At 36.4% G+C, this 22195-nt stretch overlaps 3 pseudogenes; 1 reads left to right on the top strand and 2 right to left on the bottom strand.

Moving 5' to 3' along the window:
• Positions 1-9926, bottom strand: part of LOC124994852 (heterogeneous nuclear ribonucleoprotein H-like) — a 29568-nt pseudogene extending 19642 nt beyond the window's left edge.
• Positions 9927-14290: 4364 nt separating this feature from the next.
• On the bottom strand, positions 14291-14676 carry LOC124994851 (small nuclear ribonucleoprotein Sm D2-like; annotated as a pseudogene).
• Positions 14677-21211: 6535 nt separating this feature from the next.
• On the top strand, positions 21212-21995 carry LOC124994850 (enolase-phosphatase E1-like; annotated as a pseudogene).
• Positions 21996-22195: the final 200 nt, after the last annotated feature.

Raw genomic sequence — 22195 nt, 5'->3', positions numbered from 1 at the left:
ATGCCTTTTGAAAGTTTGCTTTCTGCTTTTTTTTTTTTTTTTTTAACTGACCCTGACTCTGTACAGCCCACAGAACCATGGAACCAGTGTGTAAGTGACTCGGCAGGTTCTGAGCCTGGCCCTCAACTCAAGAAGCTGTACATTCCTACACAGTCTCCTCTGGATCCTTAGAGAGCATATCATGCTAACAAGTCTAAACTAACTTCTCAGATAGTTACAGACCACAAGTGGTGGAGGCATCATCCTGCCTGAGGGTTGGTTAGAGCACTTAGTTCCCAGCTGTCTTGGCAGCTAACCAAACTCAGGAGTGAACCCCAAAAGGATGAACAAAGGAAAGTTCACATCTGTGCACCACCACGCTGAGACTGGGCCCATGATCAATTTGAATATTTACGAACTAAAAAAGTGGGGTGCATTTTATATTTTTACGTTCATAAAATTTGTAATGTTTTATTAAATGCCAAAAAGAACTAATATAAAACACAACCAATCTGAGTAAGACCAGTATCAAAAATCTTTCTTGGAGGGAAAATCACCAGGATCTAAACAAATTGATATTTGTAGTAACAACACAATGAATAGATATGTAAAGATGTGACTGCTACCCTGCTACCCTAATTGATCTAAAAATTCAGTGCCTTCTTCAACACAATTCTACCAGGAGTTCCAATGAAAAGCTGATTATATAACACATAGAATTTCAGGAAAGGCTAAGAATCACTGGGACAATTCTGAAAAGCAAAGAAACGAAAACAAAATTAGTGGACTCACTTAAATCGGTTTAGATACTAAATTTATTATGGAGAAACATAGCAATTAGGAGAAGATAACATAGGCATGGTAAAGGACAAATGGAACTTTGCAGCAGAACAAATATTCCAGAAGCATATCTGCTCTTAAATATGCTCCAGGTTTACAGCAATCTTTACCTAGGGAAAGGATCATTTCTCAATAAACAATGTTATCAAGTGACTTTGGGCAGGAAGAAAGTTATCTCTGACCTGTGAGTGGGCACTATACATTAAAAACAAACAAACAGCAAAACAACAACAAAAAACCCCTTAATCCCAATCTAATTGCAAAACGTTTATTAATAAAATCAATGGATATACATATGGGACATTAATTATTTATATTGATAAACCTTACGATTAAGAGTTCTATTCACTTAAGAACACAACAGAAATATAAATTGAGAGAATAGGTAAATTATTTGTACAAACGTCCAAAGATTTCATATCTAGAACACATAAGTCTTAAAAAATACCAGAAATGGGAAAAAGAGAGAAAACCTAAGTGAAAAATGGAGACTAGAACATGAGGGTAACTTCACAGTCAATGAAACTGATATAGGTATCACAACTTACTATGCATCACAAAAAATACAAAATATTACAGGCCCCACACATCAAACGGATGGCTAAATGGAGAGAGTGATAGTAACCTGTGCTGGTGACATTCTGGGACAAGTGGCACTCTGACACGTAGATTGTGGGACAGTGTACAAATTCATACCACTTAAAAACAATGAGAGACTTTACTAAGACTTAATAAAATGTTATCTGGTGACTCAGCAATGCTACTCTTTGTACATGCTATTCCTCTACCTTCACACATATTTTTTTTTAAAAAGACACAACTAAGAATAATAATTGCCTCTCTGTTTGTAACAACAAAACCTTGGAAGGAAAGTGATAGTGGTATGTATTGCCCAGAAAATATTACACAAAATGAAAATAATTTATGTTTCAAAGAATAATAGAGATGAATTTCATTTATAGTTTTTGGTAGAAAAAGTCAATATGTGAAAACACGCGCACTCGTTTTACTTAAACCTTTTAAAAGTGAGACATTTAAAATAGTTTCAACCAGGCACAGTGACTCAGGCCTGTAATCCCAGCTGCTCGGGAGGCTGAGGCAGGAGGATCACAAGTTCAAACACAGCCTTAGCAACTTAGTGAGACTCTATCTCTAAATAAAATATATAAAAAAGGACTGGGGATGTGGCTCAGTGGTTAAGTGCCCCTGAGTTCAATGCTAGCTTTAAAAAAAAAAGTTTCATCCACATATATTATCCAGTTCATTGAATAATTAAGAGTTTTACTATAGTAGGAAAAAAATTGCCTTTATCATGGTTAACAGTTGCCCCTCCCCCACCCCAACACAACAGGTAAGAATGTGTGAAAACTGAGAACCTTAGACCAATGGGAAAGTGGAATTATTCTTGGAGCTTCATCTAATATCTGGGGTAGTAGTTAAACAACATTAGAAGAAACTTTTTTCTTTTTTCTCTATTGCCTCAGATTTCATAGTGTTTTTACCTAAAAAAATAAAGGTGTTTTTGCCAAGTGGCAATTTCTTTTTCTTGGTTTTCTGTCAGTGCAACCGATTCATCAAAATGTAAAAAGGAGAAAATAAGAGTATTTGTACTAGAATATTCTAGCGATTTGACCAATCTCTGCAGAGTCTGAGCTGGAAATTGGCATTGATCTGTGGTCCTTTTGCCTGAGTGCTCTGCTCAGTCACCTTGCTCTAACTCACTTTCAGCAGTTGCTGCTACGATCTGTGTGCATCCATCTTCTGAACATGGTCAGCCGTGTAGAGCTGGGTCACAGCTAACATGACATCCATGTTGATGGATGGACTGCCTCTCACCTCCCAACTGATGTGATCTTGTCTTGCCACATGATGTGAAGTCTGGTTCACAGATTACTGATGAGGCTACTCAGGAAACCGGATGAATGTCTGTGGCAAGTTCAACTACCAGGGTCCTACAGAAAAGAGACAACCCATTACTCTGATGACACACAGATGAAAAATTATTTCTCCACGTATTTTCCTAAAGTTAGACATCTATTTATTTTCAAAGATACCACTTCACTGAATTGTGCTAATACATATTTTTCTTACTTATTTGTATATATCAAAGTCATATGGTACCTAAACAGCAGATGTTTGTTTTGGCTATGATATTACTATTTTGAAGGATAGTCCATTTATAAGAAAGTTTCTTTTAACTTGTACATTTACAAGACTTAGTGGAGATGAATTCTTTATCACTGCACATTCTAATGGAATCCCACTATTGCCTATTTCCTGCTGAGTTGGAAAAGAATAGTCTTTTGTTATGATAAATGCTCCTGATTCTGTGTAGAAAAGAATGGTACAATTCTGTGCAATGCAATTTACTTAACAACAGAGATGAGCCTGTAACTGTTCTCCCATTAACATTGTTGTTTTTCTCTCTTCACCATTTTCTTAAAAGTCCACCTTAAAGGTTTGAATATTTCATACTTGTCTCCAAACAAAATGTGTTTCTTTTTATAAAAATTCACTTATGTCAGTTGAGCTGTTATTCTGGGTAAGGAAATGGGAAAAAAAAAAGTCATTTCTATTTTCCCCTAAAGGCATTTTATTCATGAGCAAAGTCTAAATGGCAAAATCGTATTTCTTCTATAAGTTTGCTCATGAGGATAAATGTTACTTGTTACTTTACTTATAAGAAATAACAGGTGAGACTGAAAGTTCCGGTTAATTTCATCCAAGACAAAAATGTCCGTTGAAGTAAGATAGGCTTTTTCTTAATATAAATTATACAAAAAGTCACTTATATAAAACAAACTAACTTTTAAGGTGTAAAATAATTTTACTTATGATATCCATGTTTCTATGTAATAGTAAGAATAAAATATTTAAAAAACAATAGATTTAGAAAAGTAGGGATTATGTGTATATACACAAATAGATGAATTAATCTATATCTATATCCCTATATGTATGTGTGTGTGTGTGTGTGTGTGTGTGTGTGTGAGAGAGAGAGAGAGAGAGAGAGAGTGAGAGAGAGAGAGAGATAGGAGACAGAGACGATAGAAAGGAGAGGATGTGTTGAATTGTTTTTAATATGATAGAATTAAATAACCATACAATGTATTAGAGGAGACAATCCAGAGAGGTGATGAGGATATAGACTCTATTTAGAGATCAGGATGTCATTAATATTGCCCTCAGTTTGACTCAACTTTGGATGGGCTTCTGCCTCACTATGGACGCCATCTTCCTTTTCTTGGAGGATTTACTTTAGAATCTATATATTTACAAATTCTTCCTCTTCCCCCTTTGACATGTAAACACATTTCTGGAAAGCTTCTGGTCATGTTTATGACCCAGTGAATGTCTTCTTAAAGGAACAGGGGATCAATCCTCAAAAGGTATAACCAAGAGGAACCTAGGAGAGCTTAGGTAGTCAGGGCAGATGGTGAGTAGGGAGGGGCATGGGAGTCAGAACAAAGGAGCATGAAGAAAGTGTTCCAATGAGGTCAACATCCTGGTTGATGCAAGTGCCCGTGATATGAGCAGTGGACCCAATGGGATAGACACTTTCATACTGTGCTCTTAATCAGGGTCCAATAGAAAATCTAAAACAGATGCATAGACACAGTGGGCATCAGTAAATAATAGTGAGGAGCTAAGAACAGGAAGAAATTCCAGAGCCCATAAAGAGAAGAAACCAAAACTCCCCACCAGACTCCCAACTCTAGGACCTCTTTTTTTGGGAAAAGTCTATCTGTTCCTTTTACAATGAACGGATGCTTGCTTACTATCTCTGTGTCCTGTTCTTCAGTTCTTTGCTGAATGGAGACAATGAACCCAGCAGCCCTAGATGGTAACAAAACTATGGGGTTGGGGACAGTGCCCATATCTTACATTTCTTTGGAATGTAAGAAACTAACTGCATGGTTGCTGGTTAAGAAACACAGATGACCTAATCACAGAGGAAAACACGCAGACTTGGAAATAACTCAACATGCTCCACATCCTATTGTCAAAACCCTCCCCTCTAACATGTCCACCAGTACTTTTCTATTAGTTTATCCCAGCATTTAAAACACTCCTACTTTTTCTTTCAGTGGAGTTGAGTACAATTTCTCTTCCTTAATACATTGGTACTAAATAAAGCATTCCTAGACTGTGTCTGGTACAAACTTTATTTGACATAAGTCAGGTAGGATACTTGTTACTGGAGTCCTAAGCTAGAACCCAAACTATGAGATTCCAACAAATCAGATCTCCACATTCAAATGGTAAAAATTAGGATGAGAAGAGCAGAAAAGGAAGTTTAATGGATAATGACCACATTGGGAAGATAAAGTGAGATCAAGGGTCTCAATCCTCACTTCCAGGTGCTACGAGTTCTAGGTTTAAGGAAAGGAAGACTTGAGGGAAGGGTGAGAGGTCTGCATGATTAAGCAGTGTTGATCAAACTGTGGTTTAGTTCATCTTTCTCTCAGTTCTACTTCTACCTGGTGACTCTGGGAAGCCCTTATCACCTGAAGGCACTGCTCAGGATCTTTATCTATCAGACCTGTGACCCTGGAAGGGGCCAGTTTGGTTCCCATGAGATGAGAGCTCTCTTAGGGGAGCAGTCTCGACATGGGTGTTTTGCCCGCAAGGCTCTGTTATTCCAACAAGGTCTCGAGCAATAGCTGGAGAGTTTTAGGCACCACTCCTGGGGTCTGGAACAGCATTTTCAAAAATCTGGGAGTTGAATGTCCTTGCAAATCTTGAAGATAGCTTAACTATTCTTTTCCTGTACTCAGTTCTGAAGGGGGAAGAGTCAGGTTAGCTAAATATAAGGCTCATATATCTTGTATTACCGGTGTTTAGACAAGTATTTCTTAAATGATAGGTGTGCCTGCATGCAAAGTTGAGCAGAAATCTGAAGATAGATACAAAATAAAGGGAATCCTGTTTTGGGTTACCCATTGGGCATCTGCAGGCCCAAATGAAGAGTCAGTGCTCTTAGCAAAAGCAACTTCTAGTTCTCTGTCATATATTCAGAGGAAAATCAGGTTTTTTAATAATATAAAAATGGGTACGCTGATTATGTGATACAACAAATTTAATTGGCCCATTCAGTTAGTGAGCAATTATGGCAGATTAGTTCCGAAACTGATCAATAATTATTTATCTCTATATTCTTATATCAGTGTTCCTTCTGATGTAGGTTTGCATTATATTTTTCTCCTGGAGTCTGGGTTTGCATTGTGACTCGGTCTGCAGTATAAAGTATGATTGAAGCCTAGACCTCCAAAGATATTCATATTCTCTTGGAATCAGACATCATTTTGAGAACTAACTTGAGCCAGTCTGGTCAGAGATAAGCTAGAATTTGGAAGAAAGCTTTCTTTTCTATTGCTGACTGCATGAACAGATTATCACAGCAGATTCTCAAGCAAGTGAGAGAGACCAACTAAGACCACAAAGACAGCTGCTTGGCCCATCACTGACCACAACTCTGGATTATACATGTGCCTTTTTATATGTAAGCCAGTGGCTTTTTACACCAGAGAATTAGGTGAGTTCATAATTTAATAAGTACACAATTTAAACATGGTAAGTTTTAAAACTTGCCTTTAAAGAGCTTACAGTCTATGAGAAATAAATCATCAGGTGGTCCATCTTCACATTCCAGTATTTAGTCTTAAATGTAAAATGACTTAGAGTGTTAAAAAAAAAAAAAGCTGGAGAGAAGAGCAAAATGGAAAGATACAAGCAATTAGCAACAGAGTGTGACAAATTCACAGTCCCTTGACAATAAGAGGTGAGGGAGAAGAAACTGGCATGACCAACAACATAAACTGCATGCTTACCAAGATGCACTCACCCCAAGAAAGCCTTCCTGCTACAATAGAACAGAGAAGGGTGAGGACAACTGAAGCTACATTTCTTTAAATAACCCAATAAGAGACAGTAAAGCCTAGGTAACATTTGGAAACTGGTACAACCCAAAGTACTCAACCAATGAGGAATCAGGGGAGGGACCTCATCCACTAGGTTATAAAATGCTGATTATAACAGCTTTGGGTGTGCCTGTTCACCCAGACACCTGTCTGGCAAGATCATCATTAAAAATCTTGCTTCCACGTTATCCATGTCTTCTAGCCCATTCTTTGATTTTGGGCAGTTGACCATATTTGTCAAACAGTCTTAGAGAGACTTACAGAGATATACAAATTTCTACTATATTTATCATCAGCTTTTAACAATGAATATATTCATGTGCATGTATGTATATATATAGTTTTTCCAAATGGAAATCAAAGACAAATTTTACCTGTAAAGACAATAGTACCAGTAGTTATATTGATTTAGAGTTAATATAGGCTGATTGAAAATAAAGGCAATATTTCCAATACAGTTAAAAGGCAAATAAGTACAGTAGCTCACATGAGGTATTGCAGATTGTCCTGGGGAAGCTGGTGAAGAATCTGCAATTCTAGCAAATTACCACGCCATGTGTATAAACATACAAAAATCTTCAATAAGCAATTTGGATTAGCTAATTAGGCAAGTCTTATTAGTGAGTTTGACAAAGTGATAAAGATGTTATTTCAATAGATTTTTTTCATTTTTTCCCCCATTAGTATAAAGAGGCTCCATTTGCAAGGCATACTAAAAAAGAAGACTATGGGACTGAGTTTTAGTTGAAGTGTGAGTGAGAAGTAATGGTCTCTGGATGGATATTCAGGACCACTTGTTAGGTTTTGTTACCACAGCACAGTTTAGGCAAACCTCTCTTGTCTGAACTGGACAAGTAGAATGAAAGAACAAAATAATTTTATATATATATATATATATATAATATATATATATTATATATATATATTATATATATATATATATATTTTTTTTTTTTTTTGCGGTGCTGGAGATCAAACCCAGGGCCTTGTGCTTACAAGGCAAGCACTCTACCAACTGAGCTATATCTCCAGCCCACAAAATAATATTTTAATGCCTTTGGAAGCCATATTTCACATAACTGACAACGCTCTTTATCTGTATGTTGTTCCTCAAAATTCTTACGAGAAATTTTTGTTCAGACACTGTCAGACAAATTTGGGAAGTATTGAAAAAAATGGATAAAATTAATAGAATTAAATGTGTTTGCAAAACATTGAGTTCTTAACACTGAATTATTATGACTATATTTTAATTGTGTCATGTTAATTTACACAGCTGTAGTTAAATTATGATATATGCTATATTATGTAGTTAAATTATGATATATTGCTGTTGTTAGCAAGTATAAATATGGAATTTAAGATTTTTGTTAATTATTTTTGCCAGTTTCCACAATCGTTTCTCTCAAACGTGTTCTTCTTAGGAGATTGTGAAATATTCAATAATAATATAAGCATTCTAGATGACTAAGTAGCATAATGTTTCCATTTAATATTTCTGACAATTTTATATTTGAAAAGATTTTGATTTAATAAAGAAATTGAATAATTTTACCTATAATTTATTATTCTAACAGAAAGATGATATTTAAATTCAAAGACAATGATGACAACTTTGTAATTGAGTTGAAAAGATTTAATGTAAAATATTCAATGTATTAAATTGAAGTTTAAATTACAACCAGAAGTATATTATTTTAGCACCTGCCACATGGACTGTGTAACAGCTGTCCCTATAGTGTCTTTATGTTATAATTGCTGGTATACTAGCTGTTTTTAAGTATAAAGTCCTTTGTTCTGAATTTGAGTGCTATTTTGAATTAATAATTTTATTTAATATGTAATAATTATTTATTGCTATTAATAAAATGTATTCATTATTAATTACTAAATACAGATTTTAAAGTATAATATGTGTGTGCATTTGAGTGTATGCAACACTTAGGAACATATGTTTAAACTTGGTAATGTTACTGGAAATTGTGAAAATAAAATGTTCTCAGTCCATGCATTCTTGGTATTAAAGAGTACTGTACATAATAAAGGAGAAGACTGAAATTTTAATTTGACAGATGTTACTATCAAGAGAGATTATGTTAATACAAAATAACCTCAATAAAAATGTAATACTGACTTCTGATTTTGTTTCTGTAATAGGAATTGATTGTTAATAGATATAAATATTCAATTTATAACAATTGTAATACAGAGTTGAGTCACTGTTAAATGGTTTCCATACATTCTTACAAAATATCTGTTGCAAAGGTTATTAACTATTTAAAGAAATTCTGAGTCAGAACATTAATCTTCACTTATTATATACTTATCTCTGGCAAAAACTGTTATTTAACTCTTTCTTGGGTGTGTATCTTGCCTTCTTATCAAGTTAGTAAGCCCCAGCATCATCACTGTGAGTTGTCCAGGTTTTATTGAAATACATAGAAATTCAGTTATCAAAAGTCTGATTTACCAAACCAGAATATTTTGCATTATGTAGTGCAAATTAAGTCATATCCTTATGTTCAATTTTTTATTTTTTTTTCAATTAGGCTTATCTGAATTTAGTTTCAACACCTTTATCTATGAAAGATCAACCAGTTTTATTAAACTCAAAAGACCTTAGGGAATTTGTGGTGCACTTAAATTTATATCCAAGTAATAACCATAAAAATTGTGTTGCTACATCTTTTTTACATAAATAAAGTGTAATATTGTATATTGTTACCTGGTTTTTTACGAATTCATTGTTGATTATAAGATCTAGTATGTATTTCAACAAACATCCTAAAAACTACATTGATTTTTGCTATTTTTGTATTACAAACTAACCCACACTGACACAGAAAAGCAGAGAGCTAAAACTCCAAACCTTGGTTCTTGTGTTCTAATGACAGAAAATTTAAAGTCAGACATAAAAAGTCATGCAAGAGAATTTTATTATAGGAAAAAAGTAAAGTAAAAGCAAAGTGAGGCTTAAGCAGAGAGCACTCTCAAGAGAGAGAGTGGGTGGTCTCCAAACTGAGAACAACAAGGGGCACAACGCTATCTCCAAATTAATTACTATTTGATATTTACCTGGAGAACTGGGGACCAGTTTCTGTACTTTTTGCCAATCCGGTGTTCAATTCCTCCTTCACAGGGGGTAGTGGTGTTTTCGACCTTGTTGGTCTTTTCTGGAGCTGTCATGTTAGCCATCTGTTTTAGACAGCTTTTTGGCTAAGGTGACTAAAAGATCAAACCAGAATAATTTTAGGGGAGGAAAGGTTTATTTGGGTGCTCATGATTTCAGAGAACACAGTCCATAAAAGGCCAGCTCCATTTCTTGGGGCTCAAGATGAGGCAGAACTTCATGGCAGAAAAGTGTGGCAGAGAGAAGCAGCTCACATGATGATCGGAAAGCAGGGAGAGACTCCACAGGTCACATACAAAATCTACAACCCAAAGCCATGTCCCCAATGTCCAAACTCCTCCAGCCACACCCCACCACTTCAGTTACCACTTAGTTAATCCCTAACAGGATTAATCACTGATTGGGTTAAGGCTCTCATAACCCAATCGTTTCTCCTCTGAACCCTCTTTCATTGTCTCACACATGAGCTTTTGGGAGGTACCACATCTAAACCATACTACCACCCTATTTGGGGGGATCTCATATATAAGTCAAGCCCATGTTAATGTCTGCAATGGGTCAATAGCTGGTCAGAAGTTACCTTAGTGTGCATGTGCTACTAAAGGAGTCTTCTTTCTCAGACATATGGAAACACCTGAAGCCATAATTCACATCAACATGAATGGATCCTATCAAGAGTCAGTCCTATCAATCTTTTCTTTTGACGTATTCTCCCATTCGCTTTTTCGCTTGTTTACTTTCTACAAATTAACCACCATCCTTTGCTTTTTGTCTACTTGAAAGTAGTTTAAGGAAGTCCCTAACATGATTTGTGACCTTGCCGTACGTGCCACTGCTCATTGCTAGCTACTAACACCACAAAGTAAACCTCAATCTCAGAGTCCATGTTGTTGATTTTTTTGTCGTTGTTGTTTTCAAACTTGAAAAGTAGGTAGGTACTCTTACTATCACATAGTTCTTCTTCTTTTTAAATCAATCAATCTTTATTTCTTTCTCTCTCTCTCTTCCTTCAATCTTCCCCTCCTTCCTTCCTTTTTTGTACTAGAATTGAACCCAGTGAAGCTCTACCACTGAGGTACATTCACTGCCTTATTTATGTTATCAATTTTTGTGGGGGGTGGGTACTGAGATTGAACTCAGGGCACTCAACCACTGAGACACATCTTCAGCCCTATTTGTGTATTTTTATGTAGAGATAGGGTCTCAGAGAATTGCTTAGTGTCTTGCTTTTGCTGAGGCTGGCTCTGAACTCCCCGTCCTCCTGCCTTAGCCTCCCTAGCTACTGGGATTACAGGCTTGTGCCACTGAGTCTGACTTTATTTTTTATTTAGAGACAGGACCTTGCTAAGCTGCCAATGCTGACCTGGATGTGCAATTTTTCTGCCTTAACCTCCTGAGTTACATAGAGTACAAGTGTGCACTGAAGGATTATGGAAAATAATATTCCTACAAGACAGTTCCCTAAGAAAAACAGAGGCTCCAATGAAACTACAAAACCCGCAGGCTCCAATGAAACTATAAAACCCAGACTCCTTCAGTAATCCAGGGGGCCACCTCCATACCCAGAAAATGGGCTCTCCCTGCTGATAGATGGGCCTTTCTGCAGAATAAAGGAAAGCTTACTGATCTGAACTTTGCTTCCCTTCTCTTGCCTCCATCATTTGTGGGCCATGAGCTTACCTGCACCACCACACCTGCCAAGAATCCAGTTAATGTATATTTTTTGTGGGGAGGCAAGGTACAGAAAACCTCAGAATTCCCATTTTGATAGTATTATTTTTCTTTCTCATCACAGGAACAAACACACTATACTATAAATGGAGCTGGAGAGATAGCTTTTCTTAATAAAGAGTTACGAGTCACTGAAAGGCTTAAATACAAAACTGGTAGGACAGGCAACTAAACCAATAGTCTGATTACAAAACTCTTAGTTTAAAAGGTACTAGTATTCCAAAATATCTTGTAACCCACATGCCAACTACTGAGTTGATGGAAGACAGTATAAAGTAAGGCTAAATAGCACCTTAGCTTAATTATTTTTTTCAAGATAATTCTGACACAATGTAGTTTGAGTCTCCTCACTGAGTAAGTTTGCCATGTTTTCCCCTTTGCCCTTGTAAGTATTTTGACATATCTGCTTCTTATGGAAAGCAGGAGATGGGAGAATAGAGGACGAGAGAGAACTTTTGTTTCTGAGGTCTTCACTTGTTTTCTCCTGAGTCCCAAGAAGAGTTTTGTTTTCCTCACTGGTCAAAATCTTTGGAAGCCTTCTTAGAATAATAATTATAAATCATTTAATATTCACAAGAAAGCCATAAAATCATAGCTTTTTATTTATTACATCATTAATATACAGCATAAGTGTTATGGTTTGGATCTGGAATGTCCTCCAAAGGTTCATGGGTGGAGAGCTTGGTCCTCAATGCAGCAATGTTCAGAGGTGGCGCTTTTGGGAAATGATGTGTTATAGGGCTGGGGCCTTCTGGGAAACAGAGACAGCATGAAGACCCCCACCCCTGCTTTGCCCAGTTCTTTCAATCAAGTCAGAAAAATTTTAGACATTTTGCACAGAGAAACAGGCATGAGTTTATTAGAAGAGATAGGAAAAGGGGACACTCTCAAGGGAGAGAATGGCACCTCTCAGAGGAAAGAGGGATAGTATGCCTCTCATGCCTTCCAGTTTTATTAGAGTTCCATGGAAATTTCCAGAGTTTCATCCAGGTCCACCTCTTGAGTTTTGACTGACAGCAAGATGACATAAAACTTTTAAGTTCCTACTGCCATGACAGTTTTAGAACACTTTGGTCAATGATGACTGGTTCCAATTTGAATCTGTTCATAGAAATTTCATGGTTAAGTGAAATTATTTTTATCTCCCTGAGTTCCAGGAACTGGTCTGTGTAGGGTTCACAAAATTCCCCACTTCAGGGTAACTTGGGTCTCTCTTATCAACATTATTTTGGTGTGCATGACTCTGGCAGATAACAGGTAGTTTTCTGAAGAATGTAGCATCCTAACAATTTAAAGCAGGCAGGGCTGTAGGTAAGTTGATTCTTAAAAAGTAAAGCATACCCTTGGGGATTAAATCTTATTTGCAACTGCCATGAACTGAATAGCTTGTCTCTGCCCCACCCATGTACTGTGATGTTTCTACCTTGGAGTCAGATGATCATGGACAGAAACCACTGAAACCATCAGCCAAAATGAATTTTTCCATCCTTAAGTTGTTTTCTCAGGTATTTGTCACATCGATAAAAAACTACCACAAGTTGTAGATGACATAATTTAAAAATCCAATTAAGTATATAAACCAAATATGGATACACTCCAATAATTATAATGTGATATAAAAGTATACCTTATTTCTGTTATTAAGAGCTACACAGTTTGAGTGTATACCTAAAGTTAGAAGCTTTATCCTCGCTGTGGTGGTTTTCATAATGTAGGACATTTTAGAAGTGAGAGTAGTGAGAGATCCTTAGGTCCACTGAGCTTGTGCCCTCAAGAGCGATTGAGAAACCTGGATTTTGGCTCAGTGCCAGCAATAATGAAATCTGAGTCCAGAAATCACAAACGTAAGTGATGTCTTAATCCAGCAAAGATAAAGATGATTGAGAGTCTTCCTCCAGGTGAAATGGAAGGCCTGATTGAGAGAGAAGTCAAACTGCCGCTAAACAAAAGAATGGTCCAGTATTTTTTGAGTGTGTGTGGGGGCGCAGAATGTTCTAGTAATTTTATGAGGAGTTCTTTAATAATTTATATATATATATAAATTTGCCATATTATAAAAATATATAAATATATTAAATTCATATTTATGAAATGCACATAAATATATATTTAGTAATTTATAAATACTTTAAATGGAGTTAGAGAGATAACTTTATTTTTTAAGAGACTCTAGAGTATCTCCTGGCATCACACTATAGTTGACTTTTATGGTTGATTTAATTAAGAATAGGAAAATAAGAAAAGGCACCTTTCACACATTGTAAGAGTGGGGAGGAAGAATCTGGGGTGCTTATCCCTGATAGCTAAGAATGTTGAAAGACTTTTTCCTTAATATATTTGCTGGTGATCTGTATTTCTTCTTTTGAGAAATGTCTGTTTATATCATTTGTCTGTTTACTGATTGGATTATTTGCTTCTTTGTTGATGAGACATTTGAGTTCTTTATCTATTTAGAATTTTAAACTGTTGGAAGAGTAGTTGGCAAATATTCTCTCTTGTTCTATAGGCCTTCACATTACACTCATTTCTTTTGCTATACTGAATTTTAAAAAATTTTTGATTAAATTTTTATGCCATCCCATTCATTGATTCTTGGTTTTATTTTTTTAGAGAAGACTTTATTATTTCAATCACAAAGGACAGGTCTTCACAGGACAGGCAAACAAGTTCTAACACTAGGAAGGATCCCCTACTTGGCAGTGATGAGGGAGTTCCGCAGGACCCCAATGGCCGAGTCCCCATGCAGAAACATCTTGGAGATGTAGCGGTCCTTGTTGACTGCCCTCAACTTCTTACTCTTTCCATTCTTGGGGAACTTGGTTCACATCTCTCTCACCTTCTCCAGCACAGTGTTACAGGGCCCGTCAGAGGCCTTCACAGGGCCCAGGGATTCTGTGTTGTTGCAGCAACTGATGAGCACTTGGGTGTTGTTGTTGACTGTGTGAACAGAGAAAGTGGACCTGTGTTATACTCCTCCTCCCCTCACATCTGCATCTCCTTACTCCTGGGCTTGTTGAGGAGTTGCTCCCATCCTGGTAACTGTATGCTCAAGTCTCTATTGTGTCCTCCTACCATCTCTCTCTGCCTCTGGTGAAAAAGGAGAGAGAGATTGATTTTATTATTTTGAGCTTCAGGTGTCTTGTTAGGGAAGTTGGTATTTTTGGAATGCTGGCCATGTTTTCTTCTAAAAGTTACGTCAGTTAGGATGGCAACCATAAGAATGCAAATAATAATAATTGCTAATGAGAAAAAGTTATAATCGTGCACTGTTGGTGAGACTGCAAATTAGTACCACTTTGGAAAGCAGTGAGGAGATTCCTCAAGATGAAACCAGAGTTGAAAAAAAGCTTGATTCTCTGCCTCTGCTGGTGAGTAGAATCTGCATAAGGTGTGGAAATCTTTAACTGAGAATGCCAGGTTAGTGTTAACAGCTAATCACTGCAGGTTTAATCACTGTCGGGGATGCTCATCGTCATCAGAATGAGGGCTGTAGTTTGCAAAGTCAGATCCTTCTCTTCTGCTATTGAGAGGCATACTGAGCTCGTAATGGCAGTCTGTGACCTCCAGTATTAGAGGAGACCCCACCAGCTCACTGCCAATTTCTTTCTGGATTCTTCTCCCACAAATTCAAAGGAAAAAACCCATGAACAATAACAGAAGGCAAGGGTGACTGGAGTAGGATTTATTTAAGTGAGAAGAAAAGAGACAGAACTCCCACAATGAGGGAGAAGACTGGATAGCAGGTTGCCATTTACATGTGCTAGTCTAGGGGCTTATATAGTTTCTGTTATGGGCATTGATCAAAATCCATGTTAAACAGATATTGGAAGAGATACCAAGGCTAGTGATCAAAATCTATGATAAGTAGAGTTTGAAAAAGTATCAAGGATACTAAAGTAGGTGCCCATCAGCAGATGAATAAATTTTAAAAATATGGAACTTATACCAATGGAGTTTTTAGTCAGCCTTAAAGGAGAACAAAACTCTATCAGTAGCCGGTAAAAGATGTAAGGGGAAAGATCATTCTAATTGAAATAAGCCAGACTCAGAAAAGATAAAGGTTGTATGTTTTCTCTCATATGTTAAAGTTGTAGAGAAATAAGGAATAAAAAAGGGGACCTCATCAAAAGAGACAAGAGAATAGTGGAGTAAAAGGGAATTCAGATGGAGGAAGGAGCAACGGGCAAGCGAGCGATTATGGAGTGAGGTTGACCAAATAATGCTATTGTTTGCATGAATATATCACAATGAATGCCATCTTTATATATAACCGTCATGTACCAATGTAAAAACCAATGAATAAATACAAGGAAGACCAGTATGGCAGTGGAAGGGAACCACAGGGATAGGGGAGGGGAGGGAAAGGGCAAATACTGAGGGTTGAAATGAAGTAAATCATAGTATATGCATTTATGAATGTATCAGAATGAACTACACTTTGTATAATTATAATGCACTAAGAAAAATATTTTAAAAGATAGGATGTGGGGGTCTTCTCTGCCTTGTCCCCCGTGGAGGAGAAAAGGATTATCTACTGGAGGAGGGTGTTGGCAGTTTTTCTATCTATTAACTAAAAAACTTATCTACTCAGTAACATACAAAAGCCAATACTCTTTTTTATATGAGAGGGGGTGAGACTGATCTGGCCATACCAGCTCTGACCTCTTACAGCAATATGGAGTCACCCAACTCTCCTCTATTTATAACTTACAGGTAAAGGGGGCCAGGACCAGGAGGAGCTTCCTCTGAGATAGACAGGATAGGATGGAGTTAGGAGAGCCATCCACTTAGGGGGAAAATTCCAGAAGGAGACAGGGAACCACTCCCACGCAGTGCCACATGCTCCCCCGCAGTTCCTAGAAACCAGGCCTCTGCATCCCATGGCTCAATAAAGCCATGCTAAATAAAGGTAGTTTCCCAAAGTAGGGGAGTAGGAAAAGATTATGAATTAAGGATAGAGAGTTTACCTGCCCTGTGTCTCCCACACTGGTTACTGTTTACCTCTTTATCACTTTGTTGATGCAAATGAATGAAAATTTCAAGGACATTGGTTAAGTGATATGATGGTTATATAAGTTTATTTGATGTCATGGATATTATGATTCACTCGTTGAAATACCCGATAGCTATCAGCTGAAAGCTATTGCCCAGGATGTTGGAAATGCTACAGGGCAGCTCCAGTACTGGGCTGCAGTACTGGAGAGAGGCTAGGCTAAAGCATCAGATGTGTTTGGAGTCAAATTGATTGGAACATATGTCTTATTCGAAGTCAGCTTTGAGAGAAAAAAGAAGAAATTGTCCTTTCAAAAATCCCATCTTTGAAATCTCTGAAGTAAAACAAAGCTTTTAAAGACATAGAGGTTGAAGATGTACATGTGTAGATTTAGTAGACCTGTTACACAGGCCAGTGGAAGGGCAATTTCCAGTCATCTTCCTTAGGTCCTGTTTGGGGGGCAGTCCTCCAACTTTCATTTCCAGTATGAGGAAGTTGTTCCTAATCTCAGAGGGGCCCCCAAATTTGGTGTGCTTCAGAGTCAGATACCTCTCAGAAAAATTGGTTGAAATCTTTATTTTTAAAATATTTTAATTGCTGGGCATACTGTCACAGGCCTTTAATCCCAGCAGCTCGGGAGGCTGAGGAAGGAGGATCATGACTTCAAAGCCAGCCTCAGCAAAAGGGAGATACTAAGCAACTCAGTGAGACCCTGTCTCTAAATAAAAAAAAAAAAAAATAGAGTTGGGGATGTGGCTCAGTGTTTAAGCGCCCCTGAGTTCAACCCCAAGTACCCAAAAAATGAAATAATAAAAAATTAATTAAGCTTATGATTGGTATCATCCTAGCACTGATTAAAATGAGAGGAGGCCATGATATTAATTTATGCTTCTTTTATGGTAATCATGAAAAGAGAAATGTTTTAATGAACAAAAAATGCTGAAAACATTCAAATCAATGGAGCAAAATTTAAAATGTGCAGTTTACTAGAGAAAACATTTTAAAGATCTCTTTTTAGGAAGTTGAAAATAAAATTTGAATTTATAGAAAAGAAGGCAAGTAGTTTGAAAACTTAGGTAAAATATCTCACTTCTCTAATTTTCAAGGTCTAATTTATATCTAAACAACAGAACAACATAGAAATTATATACAATTTGTACAAAGAAGGATTGCAGTATTTAACTTCATATCTTCTCTTGTGTATATTCAGTGCCATAAAAAATATAAAATTCAATCAATCCACTCACCTAATATGCTCAAAATCTATTATACACACTCAGTATTGTGTGAAACATGATTATTATTACAAATAATATCTTACATATTTCCTAATATATTACATTTAAGAAATTCTGTATACTTTAGCCAAAATAACAGTAATTATAATAATGATGCTATAAACTAATTTATCAGAGATACACTTCCAACATTTGCTGTATTTTATTAATTACATGACTCCAGAAGGGAAATATCATTTTTTCTTTCTCTCTTTCATCTTTAAAAACACATCCTAGAAAATAACCCTTACAAAAATCCTATTTTTTATGTGGCATATACCATCATTTCTGGAAATCACTGTCCTTCTAAAATTAAGTACTACAATTTATTAACCACAGGAGTTAAATATTTGTAAGAGAGAGTTCATTGCGATTGTAAAATAAATTAATGTGAATACATAATGTAACTGCAAGATAAATTGACTGTGAAGAAAGAGCACAAAATCTTTAGACACTGACAAATATTTTTATAAAGCACTTCAATTTTAAATCTAAAATTTAATAATTTTACATTGAGGGAATGGCACTATTTCAAAGAAAAAATCCTCTGGAAACAATCCTTATGGATGCATTTAGGAAACATATTAGTAAACAATATAATATTATTAATAAATTCTAAAATATACCCAGATGTTAACTGAAAGATAAGGTGACCATTTTGTCATTGTTTTTGTTGTTCTTCACATATACTTCTGGTGACTTCATTCACAATTATAACACAATGCAAAGTAATACTCCAATGTCCTATTCCCTGGAGAATGAGCAAGCAAACTAATACATCTGCACATGGAATGCCTGTGCAGCAGCCAAAAGGGAAACTATTAGAATGTTGATGTGCAGCATCAAAAATGAATCTCAAAAGCATTACACCAAGTAAGATAATGGAGTCTCAAAGCGTCACATACTGAATGATCCTTGGTTGCCAGCAGCAGCTGGGAGGTAACGAGGGCTACCCGGAAAGGGGCACGAGGAATTTCTTGAGGTGATTGATCAGTTGTGCATCTTTATTGTGGTGGTGATTACACAACTGTACAGATTGCCAAAAGTAACTGGACTCTACATTAGAAAATGCAAAATTTGCTGTTATGAAAATTTCTTCTACAATTTCCTTTTGAATTTTTTTTATTTGTAATTAACACCTATATTTCATCTCAAACATCATTTCTTTGTGTTCAAACCATTTAAAATTTTCTCTACTGGCGATTTGAAAGGGACAATTAACCATTGTTGGTAGTTATTCTACTGCATTGTATGACATTAGAAATTATTCTTTATACCCAACTGCAGGAGGAATCATTTTTAAAAATCTTTTTTATGGTTGTTTTTACTAATGAAAAACAAAAAACAAAACAAAAAAAGATTCTTTGTAGGTCTGTTCGTAATGACCTTTTTCCTTAAAACATTGTCAAATTTAAAATAGCATCATTACAGACATGTAGCTTTAATTGTGTTTAAATTATTTGAAATGACAAAAGTGTAAAGACTAATTGATAATGCAATTGCTTAGTTCTATACTTGAAAGAATTAAATTGAATATGCAGGTATATAAAATGTCAACTAGTAGCAATTATGATTTTGCTTGCCTTGACAACAGAAGCAAAATATTCAAAGTAATAAAGGGAAAGTAAAGACGCAATAGTGCAATACTTCAGTGAGGATAATACATTTGGCAAATTTGACTGATTTAAAAATAAGTACAATGTCTACTCAACAAATAAATTTGCTCTGTTATCTATTTTTCATTGCATAACTTCTTTTATTTATTGATAAATGGTGATTTCCAGGGTGGAACATGAATCCAGGTTTATTACTTTCTAAATATCTTAAAACATGCATATGGGTGATCTTGGGATATTGTCCTTGTTTTGGAGAACTTCAATAAAACCCACTCACAACTGATAAGATTTAAATAATAGGAAACAGAAAAATAATTATGAAGTAATAGTTTACTTTACAGAAATATGTTATTATGTAACTTTCACATGATACTTTAGAGTTATGATTTTGAATATCATCTTCTGAGAAAAATATTACAATATAAGTAGTAATGGTAATAATTTTTCCCCGAAGAACCAAGTTATTCTTGGCATTAAAACAAGAAACTAGAAAAATTATCCTGTGTCTTTACAAAGAACAAATTGTACAATGAAGTAAATTTTACCCTCAACCAGATTCTCACAGTAAATAAGTTCCATGGAGTATGTCTTACAATATTTCTTAATTTGAACCCATGGCAAAATGTCAGTATGTGGTTTTATTAAATCAATTCTAAATAGCATCAATAGATTTCCAAACATGGACCCTGCAAGGAGATCTGCTTAGGTCAGAATATGTTATTGATATCCCAGAACAATTAGTGGATTATGTAATCTTTTACTAATATTCTATGAATGTGATTTTCTCTGTCCAAATTTTATAAAATAGTGATTTTAAAAATTTCTATTATATATCTACTGTATGCTTAGAATCCATTACATATGCCTAAGTACTGGTGAAATCCTAAGACAAATTCCTTCATTCAAACAGCTTATAATAAAATGGGAGTTTGAGTGAAAAAAATAAATAAAAAAAACAAAAGTAACAGGAAATTACCAGTGTTAGGGAGACGATTAAAATAGGAAGATGTAATTCATGACAACTTTGAGATTTGTTTGTTTAATGATTAGAGAAAGTATTTTTAGTGATTAGTCTTTTGAAATATGCAACTTACTTGAGTAAGCAATTTGAATTGCTGGAAAGATCAGTAATACAGCAGCAGAGGCAAGAACAATCTGGATAGCAGAATGCCTATCGGCTAAGTTCAAATCACAGAGATACCAAAATCAAAGGTAAAAGGAAGTGTGGTAAGAGATATCAGATAAGTAATTTGTGAACAAATTGTTTAGGACTATATGAGCCAGGTTAGTAAGTTTTTCCCCCCTTGTTATTAGAGAATTTTAACCAGGAGAACAATCACCCAATAACCATAGGTCACACAAATCTATGATAAAGGACCAAGTGCCAAATAAATAACTTCAATTGACAATGGTTACAACATAAACTTATTTATTGAGTAAATTGGGGACATGAATGTACAATAATGTTGTCACTTTAAGATAGACTTTCACCCATTCTATTTTTATTTTAAGAAACAATGTTAAGCCCTGGGCGGCAGGCCTCTCCACTTGCTTGTCCGCAGAGGTACCCTCCCCTGTTCTACTCAGGTCCCACGTGGTGGCCACCTCTGAGACTGTTGTGGGATCTGATCTCCGAAACCCAAGACTGACCTGGGGCGCAGCCGGCGCTGCCCTCCACCCTCCACACCAGCAGACAGATTTCCGCGGTAACATCTGGTGGGGAGATGGTCATGCTTTCGGTGCCCGCTGAAGGCACCGTGATCTTGCTCGATATCCAAGGTACCACAACCCCGATCGCTTTTGTGAAGGACATTTTATTTCCTTACATTAAAGAAAAAGTTGAAGAATATCTGCAGACACATTGGGAGGAGGAGGAGTGCCAGCAGGATGTCAATCTTGTGAGGAAACAGGCTGAAGAAGATGCCCACCTGCATGGGGCTGTTCCAATCCCTGCAGCAGCTGGGAATGGGGTCGATGACCCTCGGCAGATGATCCAGGCCATGGTAGAATGTGTGCTGGCAGACGTCTCTGGACTGAAAGACGGCAGCACTCAAACAGCTGCAGGGCCACATGCGGAGGGCAGCACCGACAGCTGGGATCATGAAAGCCGAGTTCTTTGAAGATGTCCTTCGGCAATCAGGAAGTGGAGAGAAGCTGGGATGGAGGTGTGTATCTATTCTTCCGGAAGCGTAGAGGCCCAGAAACTATTATTTGGGCATCCTACAGAGAGAAATATTCTTGAGCTTTTTGAGGGTCACTATGATACCAAGATGGGACACAAAGTGGACAGTGAGAGTTATCGAAGGATTGCAAACAGCATTGGATGTTCAAACCGACAACGTCTTGTTTTTAACAGATGTTACTTTAGAGGCCGGTGCTGCTGAGGAAGCAGATGTGCACGTAGCTGTGGTGCTGAGACCTGGCAATGCAGGATGAACAGATGATGAGAAAACTCACTACAGCCTCATCACATCCTTCATCGAACTATACCTGCCTTCCTCAGCATAGAGGAAGATTTCTACAGAAGACCAAACTATTCCTCAGAGTTGTCTAGTTTATTCTAACAGTAAAGTAACTTACTTATATACACATACATATGTATGCAAGTATATGTAGGTGTATGCTCATTAATTTTCATGGACACAAAAGTGAGGCAAGTCTTCATTTCAGTGGAAAAAAACTTATTTAAAGATGCTTTATATGTAGAA

This window comes from Sciurus carolinensis, chromosome 10 (assembly GCF_902686445.1).
Source record: "Sciurus carolinensis chromosome 10, mSciCar1.2, whole genome shotgun sequence".
Classification (NCBI taxonomy): domain Eukaryota; kingdom Metazoa; phylum Chordata; class Mammalia; order Rodentia; family Sciuridae; genus Sciurus; species Sciurus carolinensis.
Note: the sequence above shows the minus strand (reverse complement) of the source record. Positions and strands in the feature narration are given on the sequence as shown.